The sequence below is a fragment of the Ornithorhynchus anatinus genome, chromosome 17, assembly GCF_004115215.2.
Source record: "Ornithorhynchus anatinus isolate Pmale09 chromosome 17, mOrnAna1.pri.v4, whole genome shotgun sequence".
NCBI classification, from domain to species: Eukaryota; Metazoa; Chordata; class Mammalia; order Monotremata; family Ornithorhynchidae; genus Ornithorhynchus; species Ornithorhynchus anatinus.
Window position 1 is genome coordinate 13,653,676 of NC_041744.1, and position 15,188 is coordinate 13,668,863.

Below are 15,188 nucleotides of genomic sequence, written 5' to 3' on the forward strand. Positions count from 1 at the left end.
CTTCCTAAAGTGGGAAATACATAAAGTGTCTGTTCGTAGCTAACTGAGTATTTCACATTCATAAGATCAATCAGAAAGACCAACAAACACACACACCTAGAAATGAAAGACGCAATCACCAGTCAGATCCTGGGCAGTAGTCTATTGAATACATTTGGTTTTGTTAAGGTTTTCATGTCCAGCATTTTTCACGTTCTAGAAACTGTGTTGAAGAGGAAGGAGAAAGTAAAGAGCAAGAGTTAGTAGCATTAAAGTGGCAGATGGTTTCGGGAAAGACCAATTGTATTTGTAGCCTTCAGATCAACTTTCAAGTATGGTTTTCATTTAGCATATTGTCCTGTCAAGTTTCACCAAATATTAAAACCAGCAGAACCATCAGGACTGGATTTAGTATTGGTTGAAGCTCCTTTTTTTAGTTTGTAGTTTTATACCTTCCCCAAGTATCCCATTAACTTGAATGCCTTGCCTAAATTCTGTTTGATGGAATATTTTTTTTTTCCGATTGCATTTGTTAAACGCATACTATGTCTCAGGCACCGTACTAAGCTCTGGGGTAAATCCAAGATAATCAGATTGGACACGGTCCCTGTCCCCCGTAGGGCTCACAGTCTTAATCCCCGTTGGATAGGTGAGGGAACTGAACCAGAGAAGTGAAGCGACGTGCCCGAGGTCTCACAGCAGACAGCCAAGTGGCAGAGCCGGGATTAGAACGCAGGTCCTTCTGACTCCCAGGCCCGTGCTCCACCCAGTAGGCCTTGCTGCTTGAAATTGTCGAGGCATTCATCTCCCTCGGGGCCCAGGCTGGCCCTGCTGACGCGTCCTGTCCCGGGACCAGAAGGTATATTCCACAGAGATTCCGTGCTTCACCAGATGCAACCCAAATTGCAGTGACTTGGAGCACTTCCAGTTCAGTGAGCAGTAATCCATTTAACAGATCTAATTCAGTTTACCAAGTGTCAGCTCTGCTCCAGTGAGTCCTGGACCGAGCGAGTGCCGAGACAGTCCCGGGAAGCTGCTCTGAAAACTCTCTGGATCAGGAAACACATTTACTGTGGCCAGGACTCGTTTGGGGAACGAACTGTAAAATTCGGGTGCTTTGGGCAAACTCCGACGCATGTCCTCTAGTGAAAATGGAAGGATTCTCAGCTTAATGTTGGTATTTGTTAAGCGCTTACTATGTGACGAGCACCGTTCTAAGCGCTGGGGTAGACACGGGAATCAGGATGTCCCACGTGGGGCTCACAGTTTAGAGATGAGGGGAAGCAAATTTCCATTTTTTCTTAGAGATTGTTAAATTGTGGGGCAAGACTCTCTTTAGTATTTTTCTGTTTGTCTTGTTAGCATTCAAAACTTAAACTAGTTGCGTCTTCTTTGAGCAAAACCAAATGATTTAGACTGGGAGCTCGTTGTAGGACGGGAATATGTCTGCTAATTCCAATCGGTCGTACTTCACGAAGTGCTCAATAAATGCGATTGATTGATTTCAAATTTCTATTTGATATCAGGAAGCTCATTTTGGGCAGGGAACCTGTCTGCCACTTCTGCTGTACCGCACTCTCCCAATCGCTCACACTGTAAATGCTCAATAAATACCACTGATTGATGTTTGGTGTACTGTATCTACAATAGGCATCTTTAACATTTAATTTTCCCACGAAAAGGTCTTTTGTTGAAATGAAGGCTTCTGGCAGAATGTGATTGAAACAAAGTAAAAACATGAAAGTAGAATTTCTTTGAAGATTTAATATGATGCAATTCATAAAATCTGAATTTTATTCTTTCCACAGTGTGTTGCTAAACTGAAAACATTTTGAGTATAAAACAGCCGAAAGTCAGTGGTGCCTTCTTGTGATTCATGTGTTGCTGTTTTATCTTCAGCAGTGGGTGACTCTTAAGTGTTTCTGTTTTCTTTTAAGTTTAGAAAATGAGTGGTTCTTTCTACCGTTGGGTTACCGTTGCCAAATCCGCCTTAATGTTTATGCAGCATGATGATCAGAGCTTTAACAAATAAAAAAGAAATTAGCTGTCATCCCCCCACACGGCAAGGCTGTAGCCGTTGGGACCGACTATCTCAATCAGTGGTATTTGTTGAACACTTACTGTGTGCGGAGCACTGTACTAAGCGCTTGGGAGAGTAATAAGGCCACTTGTGGTATTTGTGAAGTGCTTACTGTGTGCCATCTAACCCCACCTGAGGCTCACAGTCTGTCAGAGGGAGAATGGGGATTGAATCCCCATTTTGCAGATGAGGGAACAGAAGCACAGAGCAGCTAAGTGGCTTGCTCAGGTCACACAGCAAATGGATGGCGGAGCCGTAATTGGAAGCCAGCTTCTCTGCTTCCCCGGCCCTTGCTCTTGCAGTAGGCCCCGCTGCTCTGTCGTAAAACGAAACAGAGTCGGTAGACACGTTCCCTGCCCACAGTGAGCTTACGGTCTGGAAGTAATTGGATATCTAGGGGACTTATGCCATATTGTATTTTTCTTTACTGCACTCAGACACTTGCTTAGTATAGTGCTGTGGAAAGACACAAGAATTACTTCCTCACTTAGAGTTTCTGGTCCACAGGACTTCACAAGGAAGGGAAGTGGCACCAGATACATAAAGAAATAATTAACATAATAAAACCACAACAGTAAAGGAATCAACAAAAAGTGCTTCAGTGCAGTATAGATAAGGAAATCCTTTTCCCAATCCTGCATGTTGTTTTTGGTTTAAAAAATTTGAGTATTTAAGTGCTTACTATGTGCCAGGCACTGTTCTAAGCACAAGGTAATTGGGTTGGACACAGACCCTGTCCCACATGAGAATCTTAGTCTTAATCCCTATTTTACAGCCGAGGTCACTGAGCCCAGAGAGGTGAAGTGACTTGCTCGAAGGCACACAGCAGACACGTGGCAGAGTCAGGATTAGAACCCGGGCCCTTCTGACTCCCAGGCCCAAGTTCTATCCCCTGTGTTAACTCCCCACACTCTGTCACTCCAGGGACTTACTGGACTTCTCCATTAGGTTTTATCTCTTTGTCCTTGCCACCGCTAGACATCTCGGCGATAGGAACTTAACACCTGAAAATCGAAAAGGTCATTTAGTTGATCTGATTCCTTGATGACTGCGCGAAAAACCCGAAGACGCTTCCACTTGAGAATCAATAGTCTCGACTACAGTTTCCCATCACGTGACCGTTTATATTTAATTTCCCCCAGAGCCTTCCCTGATGCCATCTTTACGCACGCTGGGTTCTGGGGTCCAGTGACCGCCGAAGACACCGCCACCGGGGTGAAGCCAGGCCCTATTTGCATCTCCTTTTCGCCAGCTTGTTGTGGGGTGGGAAAGTGGTTGCTAATTCTGTTGTACTGTGCTCTCCCAAGCGCTTAGTACAGTGCTCTGCTCACAGTAAGCCATCAATCATAAGTACGCCTGAATTATACAACCGATAGGCTTGGGAGACTCATCCCCAGGTACCACATGTAATGTTTGTAGCCGTTTCACCCCATTGCCACCTGTGCGCAGTGCTTCTCAGCAAATGGCAAGACGGGATCCGAGGCAACCCTCAGCATGCAGTCGGTCCACCGGCATTGACGCGGGGCTCGGCGCACGGATGAGGAAAACTCAGATGACAACAGAATACCAACAGCTGCTCTGTGGTGAACTGAATAGCTGATGTCAGTAAACAGGAAGGAAAGAAGAAAGTTTTTAAAAGACACAAAGAAACAGGCCTTTGAGTGATGTGACTTAGCCGGGGGCCAGTTGGAAGGCAGTAGCTAAGACCTCTTGGCCTGCTGTGTGAGATTTAGGGCAGAGTGATGTCTAAGATCAAGACTGCAGAAAGATAGTACAGTTTTTTTATTATTATCGTAATTGTTAAGCACTTACTTTGCTTCAAATATTGTAGCAAGCGTAAGATACAGGAAAATCAGGTTGGACACAGATGCCATCCCATGTGGATCAACAGTTGACAGTTGGTCTGCCAGCCATATTTGCCCCCGCGGTTAAATCTCACCAGCGATCGCATCATCCTACATCTCAAAAGAAAGCTATGTATATATGTATGTTGACTTGCCTAGATCCCATTAACCTAAAGCCATCTATATATCATTTTCCCTGGGGCAGCTGTAGACAAAGATGCGGGTTTGACTTTTGGGCCTGAAATATCGGCTTCACACCAAAGTAGCTTGGGGAAAATAGGACCTGGTGGATCAGTGGGAAGTGACAAGTGTCCAGGAGGGACACTGGAAGGAAGGGGTGGTTAAAATGGAGCGGAAGAAGATGAGGAAGAGTGAGAGGGGCAGAGGCCCATTTGTTCTCTTCACCATTTGGAAGTGAATAAAAAGCCCTCTGGGGGTATTAAATAATATTTCCCAGTTTTTATGTAGACATCTGAATCATCTTATTTCATCTAAGAGGTAAATGGGCAACAGTTTCAGTGGAAATAACGACCGTGATGCCTTGACATTTTGAGCCATCCACTGTGGTAATCACTCCCAAACACTCTGGCGAAACCAAAGAAACCCCAGGCTGATATCCGTTGGAGGATCTCAGGATGGTGAGAAGTTCTAGACGTTAAGTGGCTACATCTGGATAACCTCCCAAATTGGGCATTTGGGATATAAAAACTTTTACGTTGGCAATGATCACCAAATTGGCACTTCTTTCAATCCGATTTTCAGGGAGTTTTGTCACTTGCCGGTGCTGCTTTACATCTTCATAGGTTAGAATAAAAGTTTACTTCAGACTCCTACCAAACACTAGGCTGATAAATTTTCACAGTTTAAAACCTCAATCAGCTGCATTTTGTGAACTATTTTTAATCGCAGAGTCAAAATACCGTAACTAATCTGTTTCTCATAACCCTGAGCTGCAGCGTGGCCTGGTGGAAAGCACGGGCTTGGGTTCTAAACCCAGCACTGCCCCTTGTGTGTTGTGTGTTCCTAGGCAAGTCATTTAACTTCTCAGTGCCTACAGTTTACCTATAAAACGGGGATTAAGACTAAAAGCCCCACATGGGACACGGACTGTGTCCAACCTGATAAACTTCTGTCTTCCCCAGAGAGCGTAACACAGCTCATAGCCCATAGTAAGTGCTTAACAAATGCCATTTAAGAAAAAATGGCATTTCTTGAATGTTTACTGTGTGCAAAGCATAGTACTAAATCCTTGGGAGAATACAACAGAGTTGGTAAACACATTTCTTGCCCACAATGAGCTTACTCTCTACCCAGAAAGTGACTTGAACTTTTCTCCATATTGTTTAAAGACAGGAAAAAAAGACTAGTTTGCAAGGCTTTTTCTTGAATTTGGAAAGAAACTGAGCTAGGATCAAAGTGCCCTCTGCAGATCCTGATTTTTCTACATTCGAAGATGGTTTTTTATGGAAAGCATTAGCTGAAAACCAGTGGTAGTGTTTTAGGAAATTCATCTGATAGTCTGGAGTTCATTTAACTAACTGCAAGCTTGCATTTCTCTTGCGGCTTGCTCTCGTTATCATTCTGCATATTAGAATGACTCTGCTATTTTCCTACAGTAGATGTAGTTTGGTTTTCAGGTGTGGTGTGTGTGTGTGAACCTTTTCATCAAATGACATCTGACAGTTTCTGTTAAATTACTACAGTAGGTGTAGTTTGGTTCTGAGAAGCGCGTGTGTGTATAAACGTTCTTACCAACTTCTGACAGCTTCTGGGCGAGAGCTAGGCTGGAGAAACCTGGGGGAGAGATGGATAAGGGCTGTTTTTTGGTGTTTTTTTTTTTTTTAGTTTATAATATAGTACTGGTTAAGCACTTACGAATGTTCCAGGCACTGTACTAAACGCTGGGGTACATACGAGCTAAGCCATGTCCCGCGTGGGGCTCGCAGTCTTAATCCCCATTTTACAGATGAGGTAACTGAGCCATAGAGAAGGTAAGGGACCTGCCCAGGGTCATACAGCAGACAGACTATTGGTTTAAACCCAGGTCCTTCTGACTTACAGGCCGGGGCTCTGTCCACTAGACCCCACTGCTGTTGGGAGAGGCCTGACCTGAGGAAAACTCCTCTCTGCCTCCCTTTGCGTGGATTTTTCCCTGCTTGGCAAGGAGCCACAGGCCTCTTACTTGGTGATCTGCCTCTCCTCGTCAGGTCTTCTAACTCAGCCCTCCCCTACCTGTGACACTTCCAGGCCGTGGAATGGACAGACCGTAGAGTACCAAACAGCCTCAAAAGTTCTTGACCGTACTGATTCAAAAATAGGAGTTGCACGAGACACACACTTAAAAGCAAAATCAGACCTTACGGGTTCATTCATTCAGTCGTGTTTGAGCGCTTACTGTGTGCAAAACACTGTACTAAGCAGAGAAGCAGCGTGGCTCGGTGGAAAGAGCACGGTCCTGGAAGTCAGAGGTCATGGGTTTTAATCCCGGCTCTGCCACTTGTCGCCCGTGTGACTTTTGGGCAAATCACTTAACCTCTGTTCTCTCATCTGTAAAATGGGGATTAAAACTGTGAGCCTCAGTTGAGACAACCTGATTACTTTGCATTCCCCCCGACCCCAGCACTTAAAACAGTGTTTTGCACATGGTAAGCGCTTAACAAATACCATCATTATTTTTTATTTTATTATTTGGGAGAATATTATTATTATTGTTAAGTGCCGTCAAGTCGTTTGTGATTCGTAGCGACTCCATGGATATACTTTCTCCAGAACGTTCTGTCCTCTGCCACAATCCTCAACCTTTCTAACGGTTCTTCCATTATCGTTGTTACCGTCTCTATCCATCTGGCTCCCGGTCTGCCTCTTCCATGTTTTCTCTGGACTTTTCCTAGCCTTAGTGTCTTCTCCAGAGAACTAGTCCTGATTGTGTCGAAAATATGCTAATCTAAGTCAAATCATTTGGCCTTCCAAAGACCACTTCGGTTTAATTTGCTCTGAAATCCATTTGGTTGTTTTTCGGTCAGTCCATGCTATCCGCAAAAGCCTTCTCCAACAGCACATTTCAAAAGAATCGGTGTTCTTTCTGTCCTGTTTTTATACCGTCCAGCTTTCGGATCCATACACTGTCACTGGAAATACCGTAGAGTTGACAATTTGTATTTTTGTGGCAATAGTTACATCGGCACGTTTCATGACTTTTTCCAGGCTCTTCGTAGCAAGGCTTCCTAACATGAAATCTTTGGCGTATTTCTTGGCTACTATTTCCTTTATTATTGACTACCGATCCCAGAAGAGAAAAATTTTCAACTATTTCAGTCTTTCCTCCGTCCACTGTAAGTGTGTTAAAGCTTCAGTTATCAAGATCTTTGTTTTCTTGACATTTAAATATAGGTCCATCTTTTTGCTCTGTTCCTTAACTTTTAATAATAAGCCTTTCAAGTCTTCTTCACTTTCTGCTTGGGAGAGCAGAGAATAACAATAAACAGATACTTTCCCTGCCCACAAAGAGCTTACCGTCTAGAGGATGCAATCCTGTGGGTCCTTTTCACAGAAGGAAAATAAATTGCCAGGCTCAGAGGTGTCTTCCAAAAAACAAGCTTATGCAAAATTGTTATCGTAAACGATGATGGCACTACATGGCATAGTGACTGAGGAAAACCCTAAACTGCGCTGCATAATATTGAGCAATGGCTGAGTGTTTAACGTTGATTTCGTAAGAAGCCGGGTGAAAGCAGATGGTTTCGTGCAGATTTAGGAAGGATGTGATGTAGATCTCTCCCATACAGATTTTCTTCTTGTTTTGGAGAAGCAGCATGGCCTAGTAGAAAAAGCCCAGGCCTGGGAGTCGGAGGATCTGGGTTCTAATCCCGGCTTTGCCACTTGCCTGCTGTGTGTCGTGGGGCAAACCATCTAACTTCTCAGTGCCTCAGTTTCCTCATCTGAAAAATGGGGATTCGATCCCTGTTCTACTTCCTACTTAGACTGTGAGACGGGGACTCTGTGCAACCTGATTATCTTGAAACCTCCCCAAGAGCTTAGTAAAGTGGTGCAAAGGAAGAAGTTGAATACCAAAATTCTTATTACTATTTGGAATTCAGCTTGCATTAATAATTGTGGTATGTGTTAAGCACTTACCTTGTGCCAAGCACCGTACTAAGGCACTAGGATAGATACAAGATAACCAGGTCAGACAAGGTCTAGACTGTAGCTTGTAAGCTCATTATGGGCAGGGAATGTGTGTCTTGTATCGTTATACCGTACTCTCCCAAGTGCTCGGTTCAGTGCTCTGCACACAGTAAGTGCTCAGTAAATACGATTGGCTGACTGACAATTTGTTTATTAATGTATTTAGGTATATCAATGTCCGTCTCCCCCTCTAGACCGTGAGCTTGTTGTGGGCAGGGAATGTGTCCGTTGTTATATCGTACTCTCCCAAGCTCTCAAGACAGTGCTTGACACACAGTGAGCGCTCGATAAATGCGACTTAATGGTTCCTGCCCCTCCGTCTTAAGTAGAAGGGAGAACAGGTATTGAGTAGCCATTTTGCAAATGAGGGACCTGAGGCCCACAGAAGACTTGCCTGAATCACACAGCGGTCGACCCCGCGTCTTTTGACTCCAAGGCCCGTGCTCTTTCCCCTGGGCCCCGCTGCTTCTGCCAGTAGATGTTGTTCAGCGTTCATAGGAGCAGTCTCAGTGCACAGCACATTCATTCACAGCCCCGCCCCAGGAGTTCACATGCTGGGGTAGCAGGAAACGCTGAGCACAGCCATAATTTGGTCATCCTGTGGTTTCAATTAGCTTTGGCTTTTTTGGTTCTGATTTTCAACTTTTTTTTTTTTTTTTTTTGAAGTTTGCGACATCTGGATAGCTCCCTGGGAGTTAGGGGTTTGAACAGCGTAAGAGACATCAAAAAATAAAATCAGTGACTAGCTAGGCAACCGCCTGTTGGGTCATGGCACTTGAGCACGGTGCGGGAACCATACTTTGGTGATTTGGACTGAAAATGGGAGGTGCATGTTAAAAAAACTTTGGCCCACCTCACAGCATGCCGCACTCCCTCGCCTCCTCATTCTCTGCAGGCCGTGCCTTGGCGGGAACCTGAATGGTAGGGACGAGAGAGAGTTTGACTCGGCCCTACCAAAGCCACCACTGCCAGAATCAATTTCTTTTTCTTCTTTTTTTTAAATGGTATTAAGCATTTACTGTGTGCCAGGCTCTGTACTAAGCGGCGGGGCGGATACAAGCAAATCAGGTCCCTGTCCCACGTGGGGCTCACAGTCTTCATCCCCATTTTATAGATGAGGTAACCGAGGGACTGAGAAGTATAGTGATTTGCCCAAGGTCACACAGTGGACAAGTGGCGGAGTCAGGATTAGAACCCAGATTCTTCTGAGTCCCACGCCCATTCTGCCGTTGCTGCAGGGATAGGCTTGTCCCCGTCTTGGGGGCAGGGGGCATTGAAGACCCTCTCCACCTATGATCTGGACCATTCTGCCCTGGTTCTGCTCCCCGATAACGTGCTCCCTCAAGCTAAATGATAATAGAGGTGGTAAGTCTGGAAGCGCTTTCCGTGTGCCAAGCACCGGGAAGGATAACGAGGTCGGGCCCAGTCCCTGCCCGACGTGGGGCTCACAGTCTGAGGTGGAGGGAGAACAGGTATCAATCAGTCATTGGTATTTATTGAGCGCTTACAATATGCAGAGCACCATACTAAGCACTTGGGAGAGTCCCATAGAGCAGAATTAGCAGACAGGTTCCCTGCCCAGAATGAGCATCCAGATATCAAAGAAAACATTTTCTATCTTTGGAGCCTCACTTTGTGCAGAGCACTGTATCGAATCCCCATTTTAGAGGTGGGAAAACTGAGGCACAGAACAGTGAAGTGATTTGCCCAAGGCTACACGGCAGACAAACTGGCGGAGCTGGGATTAGCTGTGTGACGTTGGGAAGGTCACTTAACTTGTCTGTGCCTCACTGGCATCATTTATGCGGTGAGGATTAAGACTGCGAACCCTTCGTGGGTTAGGGACTGTGTCCAACCTGACTAGCTTGTATCTGTTCCATTGCTGGACAAATATAGTAAGCGCTTAACAGGCACCAGTATTCTCATTATTATTTCAATATTGCTGTCTCCCTCTTTTCCACATTCGCAGAGGCTTACTGAAACAGTGGCACTACTTTTGTTAGGCTGTGGGAGTTGTCAACTCTGATATCCAGTTACGGAGCCCTTGTTGATTTATGGGCTCGGTTCTTTAAATGTCATTTGTGTTTTGAACACCAGGTTGCTCAAGGACAACTGTTGGGCTTTCTGTTAAAGAGCCCATACCTCCATTTGTCTCTATTTGTTCATCACTTAGAAATTATTTAACGCAGTGGGATTAGGAGGTCTGAAAACGTGTTTCCGGTATTCACGGTGATTTTTCAGTGGTTCTGGAATGATTGGCCTCATCTCCTCTATCAGTCAGTTGATGGTATTTACTGAGCGCTTACTATGCGCAGAGCACTGTGCTAAGCACTTGGGAGAGTACAACGGAATTAGACACATTCCCTGCTCAGAATGAGCTTGCGGTCTAAAGGACACGCTAACGCGAGCACAGAATCCTGGTTATCGACACACAGCCGACGAGTGGCGGATTCTGGATTAGAACCCACGTCCTCTGACTCCCAGACCCGGGCTCTTTCCACTAAGCCACGTGACTTCTCACTAAGCCACGCTTAGAACAGTGCTTGGCAGAGAGCGAGCCCTTAACAAATGCCATAATTATTATTATGCGACAAATTCTGTTCGGCACTTGTTTAGTTGTCTGTTCTAGCGTCTGCCGTTTCTGCTGTTTTGGTACAGATTTAGTTCCATTTTGGGGTTTAGCCTTCTTAAGGTAATAATCCTGGCGGGTGTGCGAACTTCCATTTTTTTTTAGCCACTGTTGATATTAGCAGTTGAACCGAAGAAAAAGCAAGCAGCTAAATGGGAAAGTGTGTAGGCCAAGGTTTAATATAGTGAAGCAATCATGATTTTTAGAAAACCTCTTGACCCAAGCACTCAATAAATACAATTGATTATTGAGTATTGCCTATAGCGTTGCTATTTTGTCTTACCGGGTTGCACTTCAGGGTGACCTCCGCTATCGGAGTTGGTGATAGCCATTTCGGTCAATCAAAAGCTAAACGACTAACAAGTCTGCTCCCGGTAACAGCATGCTCGTGAACATCACGTATCTTCGTGAGAATCTTGTGTTGCTTAACAAAAAAAAACCCAACTTCCTTATTTAACATGATTTGATACTTTGTTCTGCTTTGGTTGTTCAGAGAGAGTTCTTGTTTTGTGTAATAGTCCTTAAAAATGTTGCCACTTTAAGGTTAACAGGAAATGCAACAGAGAAAACAAGTGTAAGCTTGTTATTTCTAAATATTTACTATTCTATTATGTTTATGGGAAAGCGATGAAGTCGTTCTACAATTAGGACTTTAATCCTCTTGTGTTTTTAGCAGACATTTTGAAAGAGTATTTCAGAAAATTAACACTATGCTCCAGGACTTATTAATGTGGTCAGCGCAGTGTAATGCAGCTTTTTGGTTTGTAGAAGATGAATAAAAGTCACGTCTACAGAAACTTCCGGGGGGTTGTATTTATAGTCCAGCAGAGGGTGGGTACCAAGCAATCAAACGAACGTGCTGCTTTTCACCGAAGCTTTAAATTTGAGTGTCTCCAATCGGCAAGACCTGTTTGGCAAGGTCAACCTGGAAGGTTACAGTAGGCTCTTATTTAGCTTGGGGTGGGGTGGAGGGGAAGTGGCTGAACCTGAATGCTTATGTTTAAAAACTGTTATTTTAAACTCCGGTTGAACTTGTACCGGATATCAATCAGTTCTTTAGTTGCCCTTGCCAACAGGTATATTCATTTTATTGAAGGGCAGAGAGTTTAGGTGTGTAGAAGGTGTGTCCTGGAGGGGGTGGGGTGTCGGGACAGGGCAGGGGAGGGGGGAGGCGGTTGGAGAGAGGGGGGGTTCAGTTCCTGGAAGAAAAATAGGAAAATTGCATCAGACTTTTCAGTTAGGGAAGATGTATTGACTATCAGATCGTACGGATTCCTCATCAACACGTTGCGTTATTTTGCACAGTCTTTCCAAATAAAGAACCCACTCCCCGTGTTAGATTTGTCGGCTGGGTGTTTTGATGTTATTCCGACCATCAGAAACTAGACGGGCCTCCTTCAGTTTTAATGGGAGCACCTATCCCCGTGTTGCTTGGCTTTCCTGTCACTTTGAATTTGACATTGCATTTCCTGTCACTTTGAATTTGACACCATGTCTCAGGTTTTTAGTTCAAGAGCTGTGGAGAGCAGATAGAGGCAGGACCCCAAAGTCTAGACACGATCCCTGCCCACAAGGAACTTACTGTGGTCTCGACTGCAAACTAAAGGAAATAAATCAGTTTTTCTCAAAGCGAAGGTTTGTGTCAATCAGTGGGAGGAAGATTTAAAAAAAAGTATCAGACTAGGGATTTCAAGAACTGTTAATCTACAGTTGAGAACATGATTTCGGTAGGGCTTGATTTAGTCTGGTCAGCAGTTCCTTTATGTGTGTTGAAAGCTGTAAGCTTCATTGTGCTTAAATAGCTAGTGTTACTTAAGGGAAGCGTTAACAAGAATTGTGTCTTTCATATCACTGTACTATGGTTCGGATGGTGGGGTCTCTAGGGATTTATAATTGTCTGAGAAAAAGATAAGGAAAGGAAAAAAAAACTTGAGAAAAATGAAATCTTCAAATAAGTATTTTGTGGCACAGAGTTGCCCTAAATATTTGAAGACGACACTATTGATGGTGAATTTTATTCATGTCTGCAGGGGCTTAAAAGGCAGATGAACGACCTACAATCTTTTCCACACCGTGTGCACACAGAGACTGAATCGAAGCATCGTGCTGATTAATTTTCTTTTTCCAGGACCTGGTGCTGTTTTGCATCTTGCCGTTCGGTTTCCCAATCATCTTGCAGGTTCTGATCAAGAAGAGCCCCCTCTTTTCTTGATTGGCACATGCTGGAGTCTTTTGTGTGCCACAGTTGCCGTGGCCTTCAGAGGTAGTCTCTGACTAATTCTCACCCCCGCCACCACCTACCTGATCCTGCCATCCCATCAATCACTCTACTACTGATATATTTACCAGCAGCCCTTGACTTCTTATCATTATTACTATGAATAAAAATAACATTACTAACGATAATCCTAGTTGCGGTATTTTCAAAGTGCTCACTATGTACCAAGCACTGTGCTAGGCATCGGGGTGATTGCATGGTAATCAGAGCAGTCACAGTCACGCCCCACATGGGGTTTATAATCTGGGAGGGAGAAGGGTTTTTTTAAGGGTAACTGTTAGTCGTATTCATTGAGCATTTACTTTGTAGAGCACTGTACTAAGCGCTCGGTAAGCGCTTACTGTGTGTCAAGCGGTCTTCTAAGCACTGGGGGAAATGGAAGTTAGGGCAGACCCAGACCCCCATCCCACTTGGGGCTCACAGTCTGAGTCGTATTTAGTCAGTCGTATTTATTGAGTGCTTACTGTGTGCAGATCACTGTGCTGAACGCTTGGGAAAGTACATTACCACAATAAACGGACACATTCCCTGCCCACAGTGAGCTTCCAGTGTAGAGGAGGTATTCTGTAGTTGGGGAAACTGAGACAGAGGGAAGTGAAGTGACTTGACCCATATCACGCAGTGGGCAAGTGGTGAAGTCAGGATTGGGCCCCAGGTCATCTGACTCCGAATTTTGCAACTTGTCATTTCAACTTTAAAACATTACCCTCCTGCAGAAAGAAGCTGCAGTAGCGTTGGGGGTACTCCCGGAGAAAGAGGGAAATCGTTATAAAAAGCTAGAGTGAGTTGGGGCTAGGGACGCTGCGGGGGTTAGGGAGGGAATAATAATAATAATGCTGTTTGTTAACTGCCTACTATGTGCCAGACACTGTACTAAGCACTGGGGTAGATACAAGCCAGTCGGGTTGGGCACAGTTCCTGTCTCACGTGGGGCTCACAGTCTCAGTCCCCATTTTACAGATGAGGTCACTGGAGGCCCAGTCAAGTGACTTGCCCCAGGTCACACAGCAGACAAATGCCGGAGCCGAGATTGGAGCCCGTGAGTCTCTGACTCCTCTCTGTACCCCAGTCTCATCTATCTCCCCATCGACCCCTTGCCCACATCCTCCCTCTGGCCTGGAACTCCCTCCGTAGTCACATCTCCTCCAAGAGGTCTTCCCTGACTTAAGCCATTATTTAGCATTTATTGTATGCCGAACACTGGGCTAAGTGCTTGGGAGAATACGGTATAACTGGAGACAGATCCTGCCCATTATTACCCTATTTATTTTGGTAATGAGGTTTACATCCCCTTGATTCTATTTATCTTGATGATCTGTCTTGTTTTTGTTGTGTTCCTTGCCACCTGTCTCCCCCGTTTAAACTGTGAGCCCGTCATTGGGCAGGGAGGGTCTCTATCTGTTGCCGAATTGTACATTCCAAGCGCTTAGTACAGTGCTCTGCACATAGTAAGGGCTCAATAAATACTATTGAACGAATGACTCCCAGGCCCGTGCTTTATCCACTGCGCCACGCTGCTTCCCGGCAGGATGGGAAGTTTACTTTTAGGGAGGTCTGTCCAGGCGAGACTGTCCAGGCAGAGTCGCCTCGGACTGTTGTCACATCCGGTTTACTTCCGATTTAACATACCTTATTTGCAAGCGTGAGAGCAGCTAGGTTGGGAAGAGAGGTAGGGTCAGGACACACGGGAGGATGCAGCTTGAGGCCAGAGGTTTCCTTTTTCAAATGTGCGTGCGCAGGCTGGGGTCCGAAGGGGGGGATTACCCTAATGTTTTCTTTCCCCCACTCGGCGAGAACCTCCAGCGGTTGCCCTCCACCTCCTCATCAAACACACACTCCTCGTCATTGGCTTTAAAGCAGTCACCTCGCCGCGTCCTGCCTCACCGCGCTCCTCTCCTACTATGACCCAGCCCGCACACTTTGCTCCTTTAAAGTTAACCTTCTCACTCTACTTCACTCTCATCTAGCTCGCCCACGTCCTGCCCCTCGCCTCGATCGCCCTCCCTCCTCCTATCCGACAGACAGTTTCTGTCCCCGACCCCTCACAGCCTTATTGAAGACACATCTCCTTCAGGAGACCTTCCCTGACTAAGCCCTCTTTTCCTTCAACTCCTTTCTCTGTCACCCTGAAGTGCTCCCTTTATTCATTCCTCCCAGCCCCACAGCACTGCTCCTTACTTATGTCTGTATCTG

General features: G+C 45.3%; 1 protein-coding gene and 1 long non-coding RNA gene across 5 annotated transcripts in view; one reads left to right on the forward strand and one right to left on the reverse strand.

Moving 5' to 3' along the window:
• The window catches only part of USP32 (ubiquitin specific peptidase 32), a 193,491-nt gene that overhangs the window by 36,843 nt on the left and 141,460 nt on the right, over positions 1-15,188 (forward strand). The gene's annotated exons all lie outside the window — the stretch shown is intronic.
• On the reverse strand, positions 1,724-3,643 carry LOC103171417. Its single transcript, XR_486773.3, has 3 exons — positions 3,499-3,643; positions 2,992-3,063; positions 1,724-1,998 (listed from the first exon to the last, which is right to left on the reverse strand). It is a non-coding gene; the product is annotated as an uncharacterized LOC103171417 (long non-coding RNA).